Source organism: Haliotis rufescens, unplaced genomic scaffold, assembly GCF_023055435.1.
Source record: "Haliotis rufescens isolate VD_foot unplaced genomic scaffold, xgHalRufe1.0.p SCAF_116, whole genome shotgun sequence".
NCBI lineage: Eukaryota > Metazoa > Mollusca > Gastropoda > Lepetellida > Haliotidae > Haliotis > Haliotis rufescens.
In genome coordinates, this window is record NW_025963798.1 from 192639 (window position 1) to 219106 (window position 26468).

General features: G+C 43.0%; 1 long non-coding RNA gene across 1 annotated transcript; it reads right to left on the bottom strand.

Moving 5' to 3' along the window:
* Window positions 1-316: 316 nt before the first annotated feature.
* Window positions 317-25554, bottom strand: LOC125378189. The gene is made up of 3 exons (XR_007220056.1): window positions 25426-25554; window positions 16303-16395; window positions 317-2493 (listed from the first exon to the last, which is right to left on the bottom strand). It is a non-coding gene; the product is annotated as an uncharacterized LOC125378189 (long non-coding RNA).
* Between the last annotated feature and the right edge of the window lie 914 nt (window positions 25555-26468).

The following is a 26468-nucleotide window of genomic DNA, read 5'->3' on the forward strand; positions in this document are numbered from 1 at the left end:
GGTTTGCTCATAAGGTGATTGTAATACAGAAAAAGCTCATTCTTAATTTCTTCAGGTCTTGCTTTTTATGTTTCCGTATTCAAAAATGATGATTCTTATTCCCACACAAGCAAATTATTAATGTTTTATTTTTTTCCTCTTTACACCAACAGATATCTGGATTGCACAATGTTATTATCTTTTTTATATATATTTGTGTACTTTTGCATGTGTACAAGGTTTTGATTACACGTGCATGACTTTTTAGCAGTCATTTTCTGTTACTGAACTGCATGTTATGTCAATAATGGTAAGCAACATAAGAAAAGGACTCTAGTAATTTATCAAGTTTGAAGAACCAATCAATTCATGGTGGAAACATTTTTAATTACTTACATGACTGACTTTGATCTTCATAAGATCAAAATAGATCCAAATTAAAATGAGGAGATCGAATAAATGAGCCTAATTCATTTCAGTCAGTCTGTCTAAAATGCAGTCTTACTTTTCAGTCAATAGTGAGTAAGTTAATATTTAAAGTCACATCGGCACTATTTCAGCCATATCGTGACTTGAGCAAGTTATGCATTTATATTATATATAAAAACCTGTCGTCGAAGGACAGTACAACAACTAGCAATACATCACAGATTATAATTGTAAAACTAATTTTGGAACAATATAATGATCAGATTATAACAGACGACACATTATAAAAACGGGCTTCAGATCGCCAGCAACCAAAGTTAGGCCACCATACTAGGGGTCATGGAAACGTACGGTACTTCTGCTATTTACATGGTGCCCCAGCAGGATTTACACCATCCCTCTGTCTACTGGCGATGGTCATACCACGATTCAAATGACAGAGAAGGAAAAGATACTTTGAATGATACCCAGGGGTACAATTGTTTTACGATACTTCAACCCCTTGTGAAGATACAGCCACTAACAATCTCAGTAATGAATTCATTCTACCAAATTAAAAATCACGTATTTTATGCTATATATATTATAATCAAAATTTATCTATTAAGTCTATTTCTTTTAAAAAATCGATGATTAAATGAGCACGTATTTGACTAAAAAGATCCTTGATGGATGAAACTTTGAAATACTTATTCCTTGTAATGGAAAAATCAATACAGTCAAGCAGTACATGCTTGTCGCGACAGGTAACACGTGGATCAGGTCCTGCTTCTCATGCTGTCCACTCAACTGTTGTCAAGGGTAACACGTGGACCAGGTCCTGCTTCTCATGCTGTCCAATCAACTGTTGTCACGGGTAACACGTGGGTCAGGCCCTGCTTCTCATGCTGTCCGATCAACTGTTGTCACGGGTAACACGTCGACCAGGTCCTGCTTCTCATGCTGTCCACTCAACTGTTGTCACGGGTAACACGTGGACCAGGTCCTGCTTCTCATGCTGTCCACTCAACTGTTGTCACGGGTAACATGTGGACCAGGTCCCGCTTCTCATGCTGTCCACTCAACTGTTGTCACGGGTAACACGTGGACCAGGTCCTGCTTCTCACGCTGTCCGATCAACTGTTGTCACGGGTAACACGTCGACCAGGTCCTGCTTCTCATGCTGTCCACTCAACTGTTGTCACGGGTAACACGTGGACCAGGTCCTGCTTCTCATGCTGTCCACTCAACTGTTGTCACGGGTAACATGTAGACCAGGTCCCGCTTCTCATGCTGTCCACTCAACTGTTGTCAAGGGTAACACGTGTACCAGGTCCTGCTTCTCATGCTGTCCAATCAACTGTTGTCACGGGTAACACGTGGGCCAGGCCCTGCTTCTCATGCTGTCCACTCAACTGTTGTCACGGGTAACACGTCGACCAGGTCCTGCTTCTCATGCTGTCCAATCAACTGTTGTCACGGGTAACTATGGGCCAGGACCTGCTTCTCATGCTGTCCACTTAACTGTTGTCACGGGTAACACGTTGACCAGGTCCTGCTTCTCATGCTGTCCAATCAACTGTTGTCACGGGTAACCATGGGCCAGGCCCTGCTTCTCATGCTGTCCACTCAACTGTTGTCACGGGTAACACGTAGACCAGGCCCTGCTTCTCATGCTGTCCACTCAACTGTTGTCACGGGTAACACGTGGACCAGGTCCTGCTTCTCACGCTGTCCGCTCAACTGTTGTCACGGGTAACATGTGGGCCAGGCCCTGCTTCTCATATTGTCCACTCAACTGTTGTCATGGGTAACCATGGACCAGGTCCTTGGTCTCATGCTGTCCACTGAACTGTTGTCACGGGTAACATGTCGGCCAGGCCCTGCTTCTCATATTGTCCACTCAACTGTTGTCATGGGTAACCATGGACCAGGTCCTTGGTCTCATGCTGTCCACTGAACTGTTGTCACGGGTAACATGTCGGCCAGGCCCTGCTTCTCATATTGTCCACTCAACTGTTGTCACGGGTAACACATGGACCAGGTCCTGCCATGGTTGTTGCTAGTGGCAATCTGAGAACTGTTCCTTCTTCTCGTGTTGCTGCTCTGGGGACATGTCGCAGGTTAAGTTTTACTAATCTGTTAATAATTTATGTCACCAAATATTTTCCATACCTATCTAATATTGGCTTGAACAGCCCACCTTAACTGTGGTCTGTGAGGTACATCCTTGGCCCTGGCACATGCAGTCCCTGAAAATGATATAGAGGCAGATCACATGACTGTCCTCTATAAAGACTGCATGTGTTAGGAACCCAGCACACACCATGCCGAACCTCCAAGCCACATAACATGTCATTTTGTTATATTTACAGGTATGTTGAATGAGTTGCGTGAATGCTCTTTTAATCTTTTTTTTATCTAAATTGAAATAGGTTAATTCTTCATGTGTGAATTATATTAGGCCAGATAACTGTTTAATCATTGAAATGAATATCAATAATATAGTAGATAACTGTTTAATTATTGAAATAAATATCAATAATATAGTAGTTAAAAACAACTACATGGTCAGTGTGGGGACACACCATGCCGGACCACCAATCCACATAACATGTCATTTTGTTATAATTACAGGACTCTTCATCATCAATAAAACATCAGCCCAGAGCACGAACTTTGTTGTTCTTATGACAGACATATGGACCTTATGAAATCTGGGATGACAAAGTGACAACTATTAAAGCTCTACATCGGTGATAGGTACTGTAATGTACAAGCCTTTTGTACATTTCGGTCAGTAGACAGTGAGATGAATCATATTGTATATGTTGTATGTGATACAGCATACTACCGTAAAGATATACGTTATTGCTACATGAATTAACGTATATCACCACTGATCTTACTGACTGTTTGTTTAATGTGCAAAAACAAAATGTGAACACGTTCTAAATCACCTGTTTCGATTTGGCAACGTGATAGTTCGTGTGACGTCACCTATATTCGTGAGTCTGTTCCACGAAACTACTTCTTGTAGCATAATGGCTTAAATCAGCCTTGTATGGCTACAAAAGTGCATCTAGTCCATCTAAATGCATTATTACTACATAGCCGTGACACGAAGTAAAATAACTTCTGTCACTGGTGGAGTGCAATTTCCCCACGTCCCACCGACCGTATCCTCGTGCGAGAGACTACTTCCGGGATGACGTCACTTTGTTGACAGTTTGATCGGTTGTAGATTTTCTGATACGAGAGTGAAAGCCGGTTCGAGCCGAGAGATGTGAGTTGACATTCAAGTATTTTATTTTTATTGTACATCTTCCTAACTGAATGAAATACTGAAAAGAATAATTATATTCTTGTAATTTAATAAATGTTATTGTGCAATTCTTAATTGTGAAATTATTTTTGAAAATTAAATAATTAAAACTGTGTGGTTAGTGGTATTGGGAGTGATCCACAATTCGCTACCCAAAGCTGTACCCCAATACCCACCCCCTGAACCGTTACAGTTTTATGGTGGCAGCTGTGGGATCCGTGGGGGATCTCATATATATAAATAAAGTAAGAATAATATTTCACAAAAATTCCAAATTGATAAGATTCCATAAGATAAAAGTTTTGTGACAATTTTTTTATAAAATGGAAAATAATTCATCTATCAATTCCCTGTCAAGGAGAGTGGATCATGTTAATGGTCCGGCTGGAAATTTACGCTCTCGCCAAGAGTCCAATATTTCGGAGCTAAGTTCTGGTGAAAATACTAGTACTCGGTTTCCAGATGTTGACTTTGGTCAACCATCCAGACATGAATTGTCTGAGCAGCTCAATGCTGTGAGTCCAGCAAATTCACCTGCTGTTAATTCAGTAGGTAGGTTTCAAAATGATCTGCAGGTAGCAAGACGACCAGAATATTCTGACCCTAGGATCAGTGACTACTTGCCACCCAAGTCACACAGTGAAGATCGTTTGCCAAATGTTCCTAATGTGTACCCTGAGAATCAGTTTTCACAGACTAGTCATGATTACCCATACACTGGTCAGACCGGGTACCCAGTACTTGCTCCACCACCAATGGTGAGTTCAGACCAAAATCTAATTGGTCTCGTGTCACAATTGTCTAGTAGTGTGCTGGGTCTTGCACAAAGGATTGACACTCTGGACAGATACCCCCCATGGGGAGATCATTCAATTGGAAGAATATCTTTCCAATTGCCTAAATTTAATGGCCAAGGAGATTATCGTGCTTTCGAAGCACAGTATAATCTGGCTGCACAGTCATGCTGGGATAATACCCAGGCAGCCCAAATGTTGGGATGTGCTCTGGAGGGTGTAGCCCAGCAGTTTTATGCAGGCCTTCCTGAGCATGAGCGACTGGATTACCAGTGGCTTTCACACACTCTGCACAGGCGGTATGGAACCAGTCTTTCAGATGTTAAACGTGAAGAGTTGATGAGGCGAAGCCTTAAGTCCGGTGAGAAAATTGCCGACTTACGAGATGATCTCTGGCATCTTGCTCAAGGTGCATACGCCGATCTTCCTTATGAACTTCAGGAGAGGTTGGCTCTGGATGCACTGAAGAGGGCTGGGGATCAAGACTTGAGACTCCGGTTCATGGACCGAGGTGTACGTACCTTACAGGAGGCGGTGGATGTAGCTGAGCTGTACGAGTCAATTGTAGGCAAACCTGGTTAACAGAGGTCGGTGCAGGCACTGAGTCCCTACCCTTCACAAGGAAGGAGAGTTCATTTTGACTCAGAGTTGGAGGTGAAATCTGTCAACCAGAGACTTACTCCTCTGACCAGTCAGCTGGCTGATCTTCAAACGACAGTAGAGAAGCTTGCATCAATGCAGGTACAGTCAGCTCGCTCACAAAGACGCATTGGTAGAGGAAGACCTGTTGAGAACAATAAGAGCAACACATTTCAGAAGAATGAGGGGCGACCTCAATCCTCTCAAAATAGGAGAGAGCATTCCAATGGGCGTAGTTATTCGCGATCCCCTAGTGCTTCTAGGAGAGGAACCACTGCCTGTTTCACATGCGGTGAGAAAAGTCATTGGGCTTCCGAGTGCCCTCAGAATTCCAAGACAAATAGTTGTCAGGGAAACGGTACCCCACCGCCCCGGACTTAGGTCGGGCTTCGGTGGAGAGTTCTGAAATAGAAACCTCAAATCCTAAGGAAGTGAGACCTAGTAAAGCAAGTGGTCAGATAGAGGGAAAGATTTGTCTGGTTTCTGGTCAAGGGGAGATAACCCATGATTCCTCCCTTAATCCATCTGACCCAGTCAAGGTGAATGCAAATTTCCAGGCTTGTTTTAAAGTAGGAGATAAGGGCCAATTATTGAATGTCAAGATTGGCAACATTTACTTCACTTTGCTTGTTGACACAGGTAGTCAGGTGACCTTACTTTCCCCAGCCTCAAGCAAGCGCTTGCCGTCTTCAGTAGCTGTCAACTCAATTGACATGGTTCTGGAGGCTCATCGAATATTCAAAGGACCTGTTCACATTAGTGATGACATGAACCCCACTGTGGAGGAATTCCGGGTTGCAGAGGTTGATCATTCCCATGATTGTGATGGCATTCTGGGTATAGATGTACTGGATAGACTGGAGGGTCTGATCGACATCCCTGGGTCAAGGGTCCGGTTGATGGGCAGGTTGTTACCAACTGTGAGAGCTGAAACCACTTTTATCGTTGCAGTCTCTTTGCTGCCCCAGTCTGTATCTTTTATCCAAGTGAGCTTGCCACAACTTCATCGGGAACGGTCCTCGATCCTGATAGAACCCTGCAGGGAGATTTTATTCACACATGGTACAATCAGTAGTCACAAATAGTATTAAAGCAGCTACAGTTAAGGTTATCAATGTTCTTGATACCAAATACACTTTAGCTAAGGGAAGAATTATTGGTCAGTGTCAGTGTGTCAATGTATTACCAGATAGGCAAATAAAGAAAGTATCACGAGTTAGTGTTAAAAACTTGGAGGTGCCTGATCATTTAACAGATTTATTTGATCGCAGTAAAACAAACCTCAGCTCTGAGCAGCAGGATTAGCGGAGAGATCTCCTGTGCTCATACAGAGATACATTCGCAAAAGATGATGATGATCTTGGTCGAACTAACCTTGTTAAACACCGCATCAATACTGGTGATGCGATACCTATCAAACAGGCTCCACGTCCTCAGATGCTGGCGAGGCAAGAGGCGGAGGAGAAAGAAGTGGCTCGCATGTTAGAGCAAGGTGCACGTGTAATCAGTCCCTCGAATATTCCTTGGGCTTCCCCGACAGTTCTTGTGCAACGCAAGGATGGCCGTTGGAGATATTGTTGTGATTTTAGGCTTGTAAATGAGGTTTCTCGGAAAGATTCCTACCCCCTACCTCGCATTGCAGACTGTATTGACAGTCTGGGTGGTGCCAAAATGTTCTGCACAATGGATTTGCAAGCAGGATACTGGCAGGTAGAAATGGATCCTTGTGATCGAGAGAAAACAGCCTTTGTCACACGTTACGGACTGTTTGAGTGGAATGTCATGCCCTTCAGCCTATGTAACGCCCCAAGTGTGTTCGAGAGACTTATGGAAATGGTGCTTAGAGGTCTCCAGTTGAATGAGTGTCGGTGTTTCCTGGATGACATCATTGTCTTTGGAAGTACTTTCGAAGAAACAATGTTCCGGCTTCAATCAGTTTTCGACCGTCTGACCTCAGCTGGCCTGAAATTAAAGCCTAAAAAATGTCACCTTTTTAAAGAGAGAGTCGATTTCTTAGGCCATGTTATTTCGGCTGATGGTGTTCACACCCAGCCAGAGAAAATAGAGGCAGTAAGATGTTGGCCTACCCCAAAGTCTCGAAAGGAGATACTACAGTTTTTGGGTCTGGCTAACTACTACCGGAAATTCATAAAAGATTTCTCTAAAATTGCCAGGCCACTGACCAAACTTACCAGTCCATTGGTTGATTTTCTTTGGACTGAGGAGACTGATCGAGCTTTCATCAGCCTGAAGGAAGCACTTACCTCAGCACCAGTTCTCGGGTTCCAAGGCGTGAAGGCGAGATAACTGTTTACACAGATGCATCCGGTGAAGGTATAGGTGCAGTCCTGTCACAAAATCAAGATGGCAGAGAAGTCGTTCTTGGCTACTACACCCAAAGTCTCACACCGGCAGAAAAGAATCACTCTGTCACACGTCGAGAATTGCTGGCAGTAGTAACTGCATGTCGCCATTGGCATCCATATGTCTTTGGTAGGCCTGTCACTATCAGAACTGACAACTCTGCAGTGGTCTAGGCAAAAAGAATTAAGAGGCCTGTCAACCAGATGGCTCGCTGGCTACAAGAGCTAGGCAACTATGATTTGACCGAGGTACACCGGCCAGGCCGAGTGCATTGGAATGCTGACGCACTAAGTCGCAGACCTCAGGCTACCTGTCCCCAATGTAAGAGGGAGAGTGGACCGTGCAGCATAGGGTTGGTAGAGTCGAATCCTAGTTGTTATGCCATCACCTGCCCACAAACTGCCAAACAGGATAAAGATACCTCCTGTACCAGCTCAAACCAATTGGGTAGAGTTGAGGAAAATTCCTTCAGTCCTGAGGAGATTCACGACCTGCAGCTTCAAGATCCCGATATCAGCCTAATATACAAGGCTAGAGATCAAAATACCCGACCAGAATGGGAAACTGTTTCAGGATATTCTGAGGCATGCAAAGCGCTGTGGGGTCAGTTTCATCGACTGTCGATAAGACAGGGTGTCTTACACAGAAGATGGGAGAGTCAGGATGGAAAGGATTGGCATTGGCAGATAGTTGTACCATCCATCAAGCGGCGAATTATCCTCAAAGCGTGTCATGACTCACCTTTGGGAGGCCATCTTGGGGTTTCCAAGACTTTTGCCAAGCTTGAACAGTCTTACTTCTGGATTGGTATGAAAACTGATGTGCGTCGGCACTGCATCAGTTGTGACAAGTGTGTTGCCAGGAAGAGTCCTAGGAAACAGAAAGCACCCATGAAAGAGTATACAACAGGCCTAGGCTCACCCATGGAGAGACTCACCACCAACATCATGGTCCCACTGGACCGTACCGCCAGTGGCAACAAGTACATACTTGTTGTCACTGATTCGTTCACTAAGTGGACTGAGGCCTATGCGATTTCAAATATCGAGGCAAAAACAGTGGCAAAGAAGATTGTCGAGCAGTGGGTCTGTCGCTATGGTACCCCTGCTCTTATACATAGTGATCAAGGTAGACAGTATGAGGCTAACCTGTTCCAGGAACTATGTAAATTGCTGGGAGTTGTTAAAACTAGGACAACTTCTCTCCGACCACAGGCCAATGGCCAGGTCGAGCGGTTTAACCGAACATTAGCAGCCATGCTTAGCATTTATACTGAAGGGAGACCAAGGTCCTGGGACAAACATCTCCCCTTCGTAATGGCTGCTTATCGAAGCTCAAAGCATGAGTCGACAGGTTATACACCAAACAGGTTGGTGCTCGGTAGGCAAGTGCGAATGCCTTACCACCTGGTCACAGGAAATCCTATCGAGAATCCTGTGACGAGAAATGACTATGTCGACGAGGTCAAACAACATTTTGAACATGCTTTTGAGTCTGCTCGGAGAAATCTCAGACATTCTTCCAAAGTGCGTAAGAAACGATATGACCTGGGGAGCAAGGAATCACGACTTAAAGTCGGACAGCCAGTATGGTTGTTTAACCCCCACAAAGGCTCAAAACTGAGTTACAAATTAATTTCGAAGTGGTGTAAAGGTTGGGTTGTCACTAAGCAGATTGATGACATCACATATCATATTCAAAATGGTCCAAATAGATCCTCCAGGGTTGTTCATGTTGACCGGTTGTTACCGTACAATGGTAATGACCCACCAACATGGTGGACTCCTGAGTATAAAGATTGAGTGAATACCTCCCAGTGAGCCATCCTGAAACATTCAGAGATGAGAATTAGTTTGTGTAAAAATAAACAATTCAAATGCAGTTACAATAGCCTATGCCAAGGTGTAAACATTGATGAGATATGGTATGTTCTGTTAATTGGTTCTTATTGATTATTTATCCTGGATGCTATCTGGATTTAAAATTTGGGCGTGTTGGACGCTTTCCAGTAGATATTCCAGAGAATGACCATTTAGAACGCATGAGACTTAATGTCTTATTTTACCAAATGGTAGATGTTGGATCAACCGTTAGTATTAACGAGACTTATATGAAATGTTATTGTTGTAATAACATAGGAAATGGATATCTCTGATTTACACCTATGCCAATCATATCGAAATGTAAACATTCATAATTAACTTAATAAATTCAAACTTATAAATTCTCCCAGGGCGACCAATGTTCCAGACGAGGATATTCTTGACCTTGATGATGAGGATATGAGCTTTGATCAAGATGCTTCGTCTCAGTCGCCAACATCCCTGGAAGTTGTTACTTTCAGGAGTGGAATGGAATGCCTGGCATGCCCTGATAAGGAGATGTTTGTAAATGTACAGGCTTTTGACAGGCACTGGTTAATGCGCCCTACTCAGCACCTGACTACATTCTTCTGCCCCGTAAGGGAGTGCCGATCAGTTTATAACAGGTTCGCTGACCTGACCCGTCACTGTGGTGTGGTGCACGCCGGACATAAAGGGAATCCGGCCAACCCCATGCAGGTCTGCAGAAGAGCTCGGACAAAGGTGATGGTGAATAGATTCTTTGTCGACCCAGGCAATCTTGTCTTTCCAACTAACTCAGCAAAGAAGAGCGCAACGAAGAACGTAACGGGGAAGAAGATACGATCACAGGTTACCCAGGTACCTGCAACCGTGAAACCTGGAGACCATATACCCAAAGCTGAGCATAACTTCAGCACTGGAGAGGCAGTTCCGGCCACAGAGCCGAGATCCAAACAGATGGCGGACCAGTCCACGCAGTGGGAGGTGGCTTATGACAGGGCCCAACTGGATATTCAGATGCTCAGGCAGGAAGTCGAGCATCTGCAACGACGACTGGCCAAAGCAACGCCCTCATGGCCTACTGCAGCTGACATCCCGCGGTCACGACCAGCTCTGGACATCTTCATCAATTCTGGCAGGGAGGCCCTGTCAGTTCTTCACATGGCCAAAGACCAGAGGTTCATGGAATAGCTGAACCTGCGCCATCAAGCTGATGCGTATATCCTGAGCATGCAGAAGTGAGACAGTGTATCTGTTGAACTCTGGGATTGTCTCTCAGACTGTGATATTGGACTTGTAAAATGTTTTATTCTTCTGTATTTTAATTCATGGATGTTCTTGTGGAAATGTAAGTGAATACGTAAGTATACTGGTATGTAACAGGTATATACTAAAATTTATGTTTCACTATGTGAAATAGGAAGGGTATTAGACGAATATTCCGTGATATTATATTGTTGTGTAATATCAATTGTATTAGACATATATCCACTATCATTAGATTGTTGTTTAACTCGCGGTCAAGTTACATTTTAAAAACGGGGAATATTGTAATGTACAAGCCTTTTGTACATTTCGGTCAGTAGACAGTGAGATGAATCATATTGCATATGTTGTATGTGATACAGCATACTACCGTAAAGATATACGTTATTGCTACATGAATTAACGTATATCACCACTGATCTTACTGACTGTTTGTTTAATGTGCAAAAACAAAATGTGAACACGTTCTAAATCACCTGCAATGTGATAGTTCGTGTGACGTCACCTATATTCGTGAGTCTGTTCCACGAAACTACTTCTTGTAGCATAATGGCTTAAATCAGCCTTGTATGGCTACAAAAGTGCATCTAGTCCATCTGAATGCATTCTATATTACTACATAGCCGTGACACGAAGTAAAATAACTTCTGTCACTGGTGGAGTGCAATTTCCCCACGTTCCACCGACCGTATCCTCGTGCGAGAGACTACTTCAGGGATGACGTCACTTTGTTGACAGTTTGATCGGTTGTAGATTTTCTGATACGAGAGTGAAAGCCGAGAGATGTGGGTTGACATTCAAGTATTTTATATTTAATGTACATCTTCCTAACTGAATGAAATACTGAAAAGAATAATTATATTCTTGTAATTTAATAAATGTTATTGTGCAATTCTTAATTGTGAAATTATTCTTGAAAATTATATAATTAAAACTGTGTGGTTGGTGGTATTGGGAGTGATCCACAATTCGCTACCCAAAGCTGTACCCCAATACCCACCCCCTAAACCGTTACAGCTACATTATCATCTAAAACTGGCTTCCATATGCGATATCACTTGGATGGATATCAAGTGATCTCCCCTAGGCTTTACAAATCATTGTGACGTCATCGGTTACCCTGACGTCACAATCAATTACATCACTTATCTGTCGGCCATTGCATCCGGTTGCTTCGCTTCAAGACACTGGTTCTTATTATCTATAAACTGAAATATTTGGAAGGGCGATTATGGATGATAAATAGAATTCCACTCGAAATTCATTTGTATCCAATATCCTTGTATAATTGTATTAACATGATTCATGTGATATCGCCTTTGATATCCGTATCAAATACGTCACAACGACGTAGTGTTTGTTTCATTTAAGCTACCATTAAACATGGGTGTAAGCTTTCTTTTACTCGGCTGTTTATATCACTATTCTTCAATAAGCTTTGAACCTTTAAATTTGTATCGCCTTGAATTGCTATATTTGATATCAAAAGACAATCAGTGAGGTTCTCTCTGTGCATGCCCCTTTCCAGATGTCGTGATATGACGGCTATATATTGTATCCAGCGTGAAATAGATTTACAAACGGTTGCCATGTCAGCTGATGGAGGAACACGTTGATCGATGGGCAGCAGGAACTCACAGCGATAGGAGTTTCCAATGAAAGTGTCGCAGCAGCAGCGCTGATAACACCAACTAACAGCTTCCGTCTGATATAATCAACGTGTTTGCAAGGCTACAAATGTGATACGGACTTGCGAAGGGGTTGGTGCCAAAATATTCAGCCTTAAATTCAGATATATAGATGTATATGTCTGTCTATTATTTCAACAATGCCAAGTATCTTCTCCTCATGTAACCTGTTGGAAATCAAAGACAGTGTCATATCTGGTTGTATACATATAAATTCAATATGATGGCAGCCTATATACAAAAGGGTTGATTTCTATTTTCCAGGCGAATTTCCCCTTCGTGTCGAGCAGTATACTTTTAGCATCAGATGAATGCGCAAATTGTTTAGGTACTTTCATCTAAATTTCAAGGAAAATCACCTTTTTGCCTGCAACTAAGCTTTTCAACCAATGTTTAACTGGCAAAGGCGAAGAAGGAGATCGGGTTGTCAGACTCCCCGACTTGGTTGATGCATGTCATCGATCCCAATTATGTACATCGAAGCTCACAATGTCAGTCACTGGAGTGTCTTGACAAGATTCGATTATTGACAAACAGCCGTCACACAGTTGGAATTAAGCTGACTGTGGCGTTAATCAACAAACAAACAAACTAATATTTCCATGGACATTGCGCGAGTGGTGGGTGCAACAGGTAGAGAAGAATATGCGTACCTTTGTCGCGAACCCCGGGTGTCGTCACTGATAGTCAGGGATCCATTGATATAATGCAGCAGATATTCGAGACTGAACACGCGGACCCAAACCTACAAATGCATCTATGGGGAAGCTATGTATAGGTCTGCAGGCCCAGAAACACACTCCTCCGGGAACAAGTCGGCTAGTACCTTCCTCTCCCAAAACTCAAATACTTAGTGAGGTGAGGTGAAATGCGGTTTAAAGTCGCGTTCATCATTATTGGACTTATACAGCAGCTTTTAGGGGATTGCCTAAAAGTCGGGCCAAGAAAAGTCGGGCCGGGCCGGGCCAGCGGGTAATACTAAAAATGGATTGCAGAATAATAACACGAAACGTGCATATCTAGGCAGATCGATATCTCAATTGTCCAGAAACGTATAGTTTTGCTCATTTAATTGAGTTTGAATCGAAATGCATACCGAAAAGTCAGTGTCTTGACAGTGTCTTTTCTTTGATGAGAAGGTTTCTCACCGACCTTAGCGTGTAGGGGTGTGATGTCCTGGGCAGGAAATGACAGTGTTTTGACTACTCTTCTTTCATTAATTAACGTGTTTGGCATCCCTAATTAACCTTTACTAATTCATGTTAAACCAACACAGGATGTTTTCTGCAAGTGGATATTCGCGAATGTCATAAGGCTGACAGGACACGTGTTAATAACTGTCAAAGCGCTTCTTTACAACACATACTTTACATCTATAGACTAGTATTATATCTACCTTAACACTTTAGTGTCTCATATTGCAGTAGCAAACACGGTGCTCAAAAGTGAAGCCCTTTTCCTCTCTATCAGAAGTGTTTGGCTTGTGTTGGGTCCGACTTGGTCCGGGCGGTCAAACTCTTCTATAAACATACAGATGTATCTTCAAATGTATTTACATCTATAGATTAGTATTAAATCTACCTATATACCACTTTATAATGTCACGGTGCATGGTATTTAAAGAAAACAAGGTGCTCAAAGTGAAGCCCTTTTCCCTCTACACTTTCAACATAGTCTCTATCAGAAGTGTTTGGCTTGTGTTGGGTCCGACTTGGCCCGGGCCGACGAAATCAACATTAAACACACAGATGTATCTTCAAATATGTTTACATCTATAGATTAGTGTTATATCTACCTATATACTACTTTATAATGTCACGGTACATCGTATTTAAAGAAAACAAGGTGCTCACAGTGAAGCATTTTTACTGTATTTTCTTAAGAAAATCTATGCCAGAAGTGTTCGGTCTGACTTGGCCCGGGCTGTCAAAATCAACTTAAACCTCACAGATGTATCATCAATTGGATTCACATCTTTAGATTAGTAGTGGGTAGTGGGAAGGCTTTCCTCAATCTCCATGACGGAGACTGGTGAATTCTTCTTTGCTTTGGGTGGCCTAGCCTTCTGCACCGGGCTTGGTGCAGCAAGGGTAGGGGCCGGGGTGGGTTTCTCCTGGGACTTGGTCTTGACCAGAGGTCTCTTCCTTTGTCCGAGGTCAAAGGAGATGGAGAGTGTGGAGGTGCTGGACTTGTAGAAAGTCCTGAGGGAGTAGTCCCAAACCCTGTAGGCCAGCAGGGGCTCCAGGGTGGCAACTAGCTCCCTCGGCAGTCTCTCATTGTAGAGCGTTGGTTAGCGAGCTTGGGAGGACACGTCTGCACAGGGCGAGTGTCCAAGCCGAGGACTTTAACCAACGTGTCTGCTTTAAATACGACGATCACTGACATTATAAAGTGGTATTTACTTAGATATAGTACGTTCCTATAAATATAAACGCTATTCTGACAGGTGGAAATTGTATCACGATAGCTAGAAGTATTTGATACGTTTCAAATCATATTTCGTTCGACGATTGCTCTTTTACATGTTACCAAGATCAGCGACGCTTACACACAGCTCCACTTTCTGGTTTTCAAGCGATTTACTCCGAATTACTTATTTATGGTGCACTTTTTTGTTTGGTCATTGTTGTGCATTAATGTCATGTTTGATGGTGCATCAATTATATGTAGGTATGATCGCCGATAATGACGTAATTAGCCAGTAACACTTTGGCCCGTCTTGGCCCGGCCCGGCCCGACTTTTAGGCAATGCCAGCTTTTAGCATACTGTGATACCGTGCAGTAGTTTATCATAGATTCCCTATTGAGACGCAGTATACTAACTCCGAGACGATCAGTCCTTTGTATCCCCTTAAACCCATAGGTATAATAAACGTCAATGATATTCAATAAAACTTATTTAACCGGTTTCAACCGGCTCCAACCGGTACTACAACAAACTGGCACAGCATGCCCGTGTTCACAGTGTTGTAGTGTTTGCATACACGTCATTCTCACGCGGCACCCACTAACGTGTTCCTAAAATTAGACAGTTGTATGCACTTAATGTGCCAGCTGTTGCTTACCGGTTGAGTTGGCAAGATAAATTACATTGTTGGAGATGAACATACGTATATTTGGCCCGATAACTGGACATTCCACGTGAAAGCGAGATGTGTTCGTAACTGTCATTCAGTGAGCATCGTGCAAAACGTTGACGAGTTTTGCCGGGTTTTTTTCATGTACTATTTGTACGTCTAGATGTACCAACACGACCTTGAATGTCGATGATGGTTACATAAAATCCGAAAAAAAGATCAATGACTCATAATATCACGTACACAACGGCTAAAAAACACGTCAACGATGCATAATATGGTACCTGGTATGCCGCTGTTTGTCACATCCGCGCTTAGATATTCGTCACATTAGACTAGGTTAATCGCCAATGCACAATAAGCTGTGACACATGACACTATCCACAGTCAGAGCTACGGACATGGCTTAGGGTTAAAGAAACGGGTAAATGAGTGAATGAGATTTACCGCTGCTTGTTGTTTGCTGCTTGTTGTTTGTTTGTTTTTTAGCAATACTCCAGCTCTATGACTGAAGTCTGTAAATAATAGAGTCTGGGCCAGACAACCCAGTGATTGACATCATGAGCATAGATCTACGCAAATGGGATACGATCACATGCATCAACCAAGTCAGCGAACAAGATCACCCGATTCCGTTAGTCGCCCTTTAGACAAGCATGGGTTGCTGAAGACCTATTCTACCCCGGATTTTCACAGTATTTCAGTCATATCACAGCTTGTCGGGTTGATGTGGACGGTGCACGTTTACTACTTCCGTTAACATCGCGAGCTGGAGACATAATCCAGGCGAATATGGATTCGATCTGTTAGGGGAAGCAACTCTGCAAAAGGAACTGAAGCGTCGCAGACAATTGGGTCACCCGTGCACCCAGTAAAGAAGTGATTGAGGGTATTTTTGAGTTAAAACATCATTCTTACTCTACCCCAGCCCTCTCTTCGATATGTGTCGGCTTCCTCCAGCCGGAAGGCGCCATGCGTGGCCTCAGGCCTGTCCATCGCACTCACAACCACCTGTAACATAACGTTACACGGGATAACTCACAACTGTATGTTACACAAAGTTGCATGGGGACACACACATCTATCTGTAGCACAAGATTACATGTGGACACTCACAGTTAGCTGTAACACATCGTTACATGTGGACACTCACAGCTAGCTGTAACATAGCGTTACATGTGGACACTCACAGCTAGCTGTAACACAGCGTTTCATGTGGACACTCACAGCTAGCTGTAACACAGCGTTTCATGTGGACACTCACAGCTAGCTGTAACACAGCGTTTCATGTGGACAATCACAGCTAGCTGTAACACGACGTTTCATGTGGACACTCACGGCTAGCTGTAACACGACGTTACATGTGGACACTCACGGCTAGCTGTAACACGACGTTACATGTAGACACTCACAGCTAGCTGTAACACAGCGTTTCATGTGGACAATCACAGCTAGCTGTAACACGACGTTTCATGTGGACACTCACGGCTAGCTGTAACACGACGTTACATGTAGACACTCACAGCTAGCTGTAACATAGCGTTGCATGTGGACACTCACAGCTAGCTGTAACACGACGTCTCATGTGGACACTCACAGCTAGCTGTTACACGACGTTTCATGTGGACACTCACAGCTAGCTGTAACACGACGTTACATATGGACACTCACAGCTAGCTGTAACACAGCGTTTCATGTGGACACTCACAGCTAGCTGTAACACAGCGTTTCATGTGGACACTCACAGCTAGCTGTAACACGACGTTACATGTAGACACTCACAGCTAGCTGTAACATAGCGTTGCATGTGGACACTCACAGCTAGCTGTAACACAGCGTTTCATGTGGACACTCACAGCTAGCTGTAACACAGCGTTACAATTGGACAATGGGGAATTTTACAAACATTTGAACACTAAAGCAACTGTGCTTCTAAGTCTTTCTCCAAAATGTTTGACATTATGTCTACTGCATCAATGGTATGTCTACTGCATCAATGGTACGTCTACTGCATCAATGGTATGTCTACTGCATCAATGGTACGTCTACTGCATCAATGGTATGTCTACTGCATCAATGGTATGTCTACTGCATCAATGGTATGTCTACTGCATCAGTGGTAGGTCTACTGCATCAATGGTATGTCTACTGCATCAATGTGGTATGTCTACTGCATCAGTGGTATGTCTACTGCATCAGTGGGCGTCTACTGCATCAATGGTATGTCTACTGCATCAATGGTATGTCTACTGCATCAGTGGGATGTCTACTGCATCAATGGTACGTCTACATCATCAATGGTATGTGTACTGCATCAATGGTACGTCTACTGCATGAATGGTATGTCTACTGCATGAATGGTATGTCTACTGCATCAATGGTATGTCTACTGCATCAGTGGGATGTCTACTGCATCAGTGAGACGTCTACTGCATCAATGGTATGTCTACTGCATCAATGGTATGTCTACTGCATCAATGGTATGTCTACTGCATCAGTGGTATGTCTACTGCATCAGTGGTATGTCTACTGCATCAGTGGGACGTCTACTGCATCAATGGTATGTCTACTGCATCAATGGTATGTCTACTGCATCAGTGGGATGTCTACTGCATCAATGGTACGTCTACATCATCAATGGTATGTCTACTGCATCAATGGTACGTCTACTGCATGAATGGTATGTCTACTGCATGAATGGTATGTCTACTGCATCAATGGTATGTTTACTGCATCAGTGGGATGTCTACTGCATCAGTGGTATGTCTACTGCATCAATGGTATGTCTACTGCGTCAGTGGGATGTCTACTGCATCAGTGGTATGTCTACTGCATCAATGGTACGTCAACTGCATCAGTGGTATGTCTACTGCATCAATGGTATGTCTACTGCATCAGTGGGATGTCTACTGCATCAGTGGTATGTCTACTGTATCAATGGTACGTCTACTGCATCAATGGTATGTCTACTGCATCAATGGTATGTCTACTGCATCAATGGTATGTCTACTACATCAATGGTATGTCTACTGCATCAGTGGGATGTCTACTGCATCAGTGGTATGTCTACTGCATCAGTGGTATGTCTACTGCATCAGTGGTATGTCTACTGCATCAATGGTACGTCTACTTCATCAGTGGTATGTCTACTGCATCAGTGGGATGTCTAGTGCATCAGTGGTATGGTTATAATTGAGACAACCAGCGTTTTTTAGAGAATCATGCTGTATTTATATCGTCAATAAGACAGACATTTTTTGACTACCAAAATGTTTAAGATTATGTAGACAATGTTCCTTAAATGTCGACGAAGGTGAAACTGTACTTTTTGCTCGTAAATGTTGAAAATATGATAATTTAAGGAAACATTATGTTGAACAAAAATGTACATCCAAAAGCATAAAGTATATCTGTATAATGTCACGTGTCAGAATGACGAATGAACATAATCTATCTCTATTTTACATCATGACATGTTATCAAGAAATTAATCTTTGTACAAATATAGAACCGCTTCCACAGTGTCACGTATTCTGTACTATGGACCCGTGGCCTTACGGTTATATGTGAAAAAAACTGAATGGAACACAAAGTTACTCAGGAAAACAGACATCTATCTGCAGCACTGTTACAAGGAAACACAGACAGCTATCTGTAACACTGTGTTACACGGAAACACAGACAGCTATCTGTAGCACTGTGTTACAAGGAAACACAGACAGCTATCTGTAACACTGTGTTACACGGAAACACAGACATCTATCTGCAGCACTGTTACAAGGAAACACAGACAGCTATCTGTAACACTGTGTTACACGGAAACACAGACGGCTATCTGTAACACTGTTACACGGGAACACTGACAGCTATCTGTAGCACTGTTACACGAAAACACAGACAGCTATCTGTAACACTGTTACACGGAAACACAGACATATATATGCAGCACTGTGTTACACGGAAACACAGACATCTATCTGCAGCACTGTTACAAGGAAACACAGACAGCTATCTGTAACACTGTGTTACACGGGAACACAGACAGCTATCTGTAACACTGTTACACGGAAACACAGACAGCTATCTGTAACACTGTGTTACACGGAAACACAGACGGCTATCTGTAACACTGTGTTACACGGGAACACAGACAGCTATCTGTAACACTGTTACACGGAAACACAGACATCTATCTATAGCACTGTTACACGAAAACACAGACAGCTTTCTGTAACACTGTGTTACACGGAAACACAGACGGCTATCTGTAACACTGTTACACGGGAACACAGACAGCTATCTGCAGCACTGTTACAAGGAAACACAGACAGCTATCTGTAACACTGTGTTACACGGAATGGTACGTCAACTGCATCAGTGGTATGTCTACTGCATCAATGGTATGTCTACTGCATCAGTGGGATGTCTACTGCATCAGTGGTATGTCTACTGTATCAATGGTACGTCTACTGCATCAATGGTATGTCTACTGCATCAATGGTATGTCTACTGCATCAATGGTATGTCTACTACATCAATGGTATGTCTACTGCATCAGTGGTATGTCTACTGCATCAGTGGTATGTCTACTGCATCAGTGGTATGTCTACTGCATCAATGGTACGTCTACTTCATCAGTGGTATGTCTACTGCATCAGTGGGATGTCTAGTGCATCAGTGGTATGGTTATAATTGAGACAACCAGCGTTTTTTAGAGAATCATGCTGTATTTATATCGTCAATAAGACAGACATTTTTTGACTACCAAAATGTTTAAGATTATGTAGACAATGTTCCTTAAATGTCGACGAAGGTGAAACTGTACTTTTTGCTCGTAAATGTTGAAAATATGATAATTTAAGGAAACATTATGTTGAACAAAAATGTACATCCAAAAGCATAAAGGATATCTGTATAATGTCACGTGTCAGAATGACGAATGAACATAATCTATCTCTATTTTACATCATGACATGTTATCAAGAAATTAATCTTTGTACAAATATAGAACCGCTTCCACAGTGTCACGTATTCTGTACTATGGACCCGTGGCCTTACGGTTATATGTGAAAAAAACTGAATGGAACACAAAGTTACTCAGGAAAACAGACATCTATCTGCAGCACTGTTACAAGGAAACACAGACAGCTATCTGTAACACTGTGTTACACGGAAACACAGACAGCTATCTGTAGCACTGTGTTACAAGGAAACACAGACAGCTATCTGTAACACTGTGTTACACGGAAACACAGACATCTATCTGCAGCACTGTTACAAGGAAACACAGACAGCTATCTGTAACACTGTGTTACACGGAAACACAGACGGCTATCTGTAACACTGTTACACGGGAACACTGACAGCTATCTGTAGCACTGTTACACGAAAACACAGACAGCTATCTGTAACACTGTTACACGGAAACACAGACATATATATGCAGCACTGTGTTACACGGAAACACAGACATCTATCTGCAGCACTGTTACAAGGAAACACAGACAGCTATCTGTAACACTGTGTTACACGGGAACACAGACAGCTATCTGTAACACTGTTACACGGAAACACAGACAGCTATCTGTAACACTGTGTTACACGGAAACACAGACGGCTATCTGTAACACTGTGTTACACGGGAACACAGACAGCTATCTGTAACACTGTTACACGGAAACACAGACATCTATCTATAGCACTGTTACACGAAAACACAGATAGCTTTCTGTAACACTGTGTTACACGGAAACACAGACGGCTATCTGTAACACTGTTACACGGGAACACAGACAGCTATCTGCAGCACTGTTACAAGGAAACACAGACAGCTATCTGTAACACTGTGTTACACGGAAACACAGACGGCTATCTGTAACACTGTTACACGGGAACACAGACAGCTATCTGTAGCACTGTTACACGGGAACACAGACAGCTATCTGTAACACTGTTACACGGGAACACAGACATCTATCTGTAGCACTGTTACACGAAAACACAGACAGCTATCTGTAACACTGTTACACGGGAACACAGACAGCTATCTGTAACACTGTTACACGGGATAACAGACGGCTATCCGTAACACTGTTACACGGGAACACAGACATCTATCTGTAGCACTGTTACACGAAAACACAGACAGCTATCTGTAACATTGTTACACGGAAACACAGACAGCTATCTGTAACACTGTGTTACACGGAAACACAGACGGCTATCTGTTACACTGTTACACGGGAACACAGACAGCTATCTGTAGCACTGTTACACGGGAACACAGACAGCTATCTGTAACACTGTTACAAGGAAACACAGACAGCTATCTGTAGCACTGTTACACGGGAACACAGACGGCTATCTGTAACACTGTGTTACACGGGAACACAGACAGCTATCTGTATCACTGTTACACGGGAACACAGACAGCTATCTGTAGCACTGTTACACGGGAACACAATCAGCTATCTGTAACACTGTGTTACACGGAAACACAGACAGCTATCTGTAACACTGTTACACGGAAACACAGACAGCTATCTGTAGCACTGTTACACGGGAACACAGACAGCTATCTGTAACACTGTGTTACACGGAAACACAGACAGCTATCTGTAGCACTGTTACACGGGAACACAGACGGCTATCTGTAACACTGTTACACGAAAACACAGACAGCTCTCTGTAACACTGTTACACGGAAACACAGACGGCTATCTGTAACACTGTTACACGGAAACACAGACAGCTATCTGTAGCACTGTTACACGGAAACACAGAAAGCTATCTGTAACACTGTTACACGGAAACACAGACAGCTATCTGTAACACTGTGTTACACGGGAACACGGACGGCTATCTGTAACACTGTTACACGGGAACACAGACAGCTATCTGTAACACTGTTACACGGGAACACAGACAGCTATCTGTAACACTGTGTTACACGGGAACACAGACAGCTATCTGTAACACTGTGTTACACGGAAACACAGACAGCTATCTGTAACACTGTGTTACACGGAAACACAGACAGCTATCTGTAACACTGTTACACGGAAACACAGACAGCTATCTGTAGCACTGTTACACGGGAACACAGACAGCTATCTGTAACACTGTGTTACACGGAAACACAGACAGCTATCTGTAGCACTGTTACACGGGAACACAGACGGCTATCTGTAACACTGTTACACGAAAACACAGACAGCTCTCTGTAACACTGTTACACGGAAACACAGACGGCTATCTGTAACACTGTTACACGGAAACACAGACAGCTATCTGTAGCACTGTTACACGGAAACACAGAAAGCTATCTGTAACACTGTTACACGGAAACACAGACAGCTATCTGTAACACTGTGTTACACGGGAACACGGACGGCTATCTGTAACACTGTTACACGGGAACACAGACAGCTATCTGTAACACTGTTACACGGGAACACAGACAGCTATCTGTAACACTGTGTTACACGGGAACACAGACAGCTATCTGTAACACTGTGTTACACGGAAACACAGACAGCTATCTGTAACACTGTTACACGGGATCACAGACGGCTATCTGTAACACTGTTACACGGAAACACAGACAGCTATCTGTAGCACTGTTACACGGGAACACGGACGGCTATCTGTAACCCTGTTACACGGGAACACAGACAGCTATCTGTAACACTGTGTTACACGGGAACACAGACAGCTATCTGTAACACTGTGTTACACGGAAACACAGACAGCTATATGTAGCACTGTTACACGGAAACACAGACAGCTATCTGTAACACTGTTACACGGAAACACAGACAGCTATCTGTAACATTGTTACACGGGAACACAGACGGCTATCTGTAACACTGTTACACGGGAACACAGACGGCTATCTGTAACACTGTTACACGGGAACACAGACAGCTATCTGTAACACTGTTACACGGAAACACAGACAGCTATCTGTAGCACTGTTACACGAAAACACAGACAGCTTTCTGCAGCACTGTTACACGGGAACACAGACAGCTATCTGTAACACTGTTACACGAAAACACAGACAGCTATCTGTAACACTGTTACACGGAAACACAGACAGCTATCTGTAACACTGTTACACGGGAACACAGACAGCTATCTGTAGCACTGTTACACGGGAACACAGACAGCTATCTGTAACACTGTTCCACGGGAACACAGACAGCTATCTGTAACACTGTTACACGAAAACACAGACAGCTTTCTGTAGCACTGTTACACGGGAACACAGACAGCTATCTGTAACAATGTATGACACGGAATCGCTGTGCCGAGTTGCGTGCCTTGGGCACGAGAGAAACCTAGAATTGTGGGTTCGAATCCCGGTTTGGCCCGATTATGTTTCTAGGTTTGTCAGCACCATACCCGTGCTCGTGGGTTTCACCGAAGTGGTAAACGTCTGAGACCTGCATCACTTCGGGCTTTCCTCCCACATTAAGCTGACACGACGTGATATAACTGGAAATACTGTAAAAAGCGGCGTTAAACCAAATTCACTCACTCACGCACTTTTACACGGAAATACAGACAGTTATCTGTAGCATTGTTACACGGGAACACGGACAGCTATCTGTAACACTGTATTACACGGAAACACAGACAGTTATCTGTAGCACTGTTACACAGGACCATAGACGGCTATCTGTAACATTGTTACACGGGAACACACATATATATATGCAGGGTATGAAACTCCCAAACATTTCAGCCAGACCACAGGACTGGATAGCTGAAATACTTGCCAGCCCTGACCAAAACCTACCTGCCCACTATAATCATATGTTTCTCAGGATTAGCTAACGGGATTTCTTTTTGGTTACATTTTATCATTCATCTTTACATGTGAATTAATGATTATCATCGGGAAATATTTAGAATATTGTCACATATGAAATATAACCCGACCGTCGGGCAGGGGGATTTGAAAATCTGGCAGCCCGTGTTGAAATCAACCCGTCTCGGACGGTCGGGCAGGCAGGTATTTCGAACACTGATATATGTAACAAAAAGTTACAGGGAAACATACGCATCTGTAACACAAAGTTACAGGGAAACACACACATACGCATCTGTAACACAAAGTTACAGGGAAACACACATATACGCATCTGTAACACAAAGTTACAGGGAAACACACACATACGCATCTGTAACACAAAGTTACAGGGAAACACACACATACGCATCTGTAACACAAAGTTACAGGGAAACACACACATACGCATCTGTAACACAAAGTTACAGGGAAACACACACATACGCATCTGTAACACAAAGTTACAGGGAAACATACGCATCTGTAACACAAAGTTACAGGGAAACACACACATACGCATCTGTAACACAAAGTTACAGGGAAACACACACATACGCATCTGTAACACAAAGTTACAGGGAAACACACACATACGCATCTGTAACACAAAGTTACAGGGAAACACACACATACGCATCTGTAACACAAAGTTACAGGACAACACACGGGTATCAAAGTTACATGAACATTTGTCGTCATTACAATCTTCCATATTCCAGATCACTCTGACTACAGATATAACACCTGCGGTTCGTGAGTACTTGACACACCTTAGTTCCATTTTACACAATTAAGCTCCTGAATAAACACAAAACATCTCGAGAATGATTTCCCATACGAATTAGTTTCCCTGAGAATGATTCGGTGGACTCAACAATAGAACCACGGGTGCACTGTGATGAGTTGCTCAATGCACGTGGGAGTGGAAATACTTGGAAAAAGTGGAAAAGGCTAAAAAATTCAAATCACCAGTGATTCAACATTTGAATAAGGACGGAGGGAGGTGTGAAGTTTTTGTCACGTGTCGTCAGTCGTGTCGCAATGCCAGTATCGAGCGATGAACAATACCGTCTCTATCAACTTCCGTATTTATACCAATAGAAACATGTCTTGTGTGTTAACTTGTATCAGACATCAAGGTCTTAGCTTTTAATGGTATTAACTAAATTAGATTATTGCTTTACCTGAAGATATGACAATCCAACTGTTTTAGTGAATCCATTCATTCAAACCCGCAGTCACCTTGCCGTCCGATATGGTATTGAAAGTCATTGATAGGCCGAGGATAGCGCCACCACACGCCAGCAAATTTTCCTGACGTGTTACTATCAATAGACTTGCTAAGTCGGTCAGTTTTGTGTAGCCGTCGTTGATATAGCCAGAGACAATAACATGTTTTGATCCCTTGAACATGTTTCTTCATGCAGTTAACTAGCTGTTTTTCATACTGAAACAAGTAATTGCTGACGTCAACGCTTATTTTGAATGTTGGGTTGAATGCATATTTTATCTACATGACGCTCTGCCTACATGTATATGAGATATCAAACATAGATGTGATCATGACACGTAGCGCCCTACGCTGTACACTGACACACGGGAAGAGAAAGCAGAACTGCCGCCAGGCCATCTGGATTAATTTTGATTCCTACTAACCAGCTGTTTGTTTGTTTGTTTGTTTGTTAAATGCCACACTCAGAAATATCCAAGCAGAATGACGCCTACCTGTGAATAATCGAGACTGGATTACAAAATCCAGTGATTGATATTATGAGCAACGTCAAACGCCGTCGGGGTAGGATGACATGCAACCAGCCAAGCACCGCCACCGAGCTCTGACATCTCCGCTTGTCTCGAAAAGATGGATAAGTAGAAAATGGATAGTCGACATATATATATATTCGGTAGTCCTCAGGTATTCGAGTTTACGACGTTTACTGTACTGGCACAAAGAACTAAATAAAAATCGTCCCGTTGTGATGAATAATTACACAAGTGAAGAATTACTTTTGGGTCTAGTGCACTGATTTAAACATTTTTTGTTTCATATACGAGTTGAGTGTGCCCTTAAATGTCGACGTTATTAAGTATTTAAGTGTTTCATATTTAATATAGATACTGGTATATTTCTTGGTTTCCAAAGGAGCACTGCAAGTTCTGTTGTGTTTGAGTGCCACGTAATTGGTACATAACTTGTCAGTGTTCAGCTGTACACGTGATGACTTCA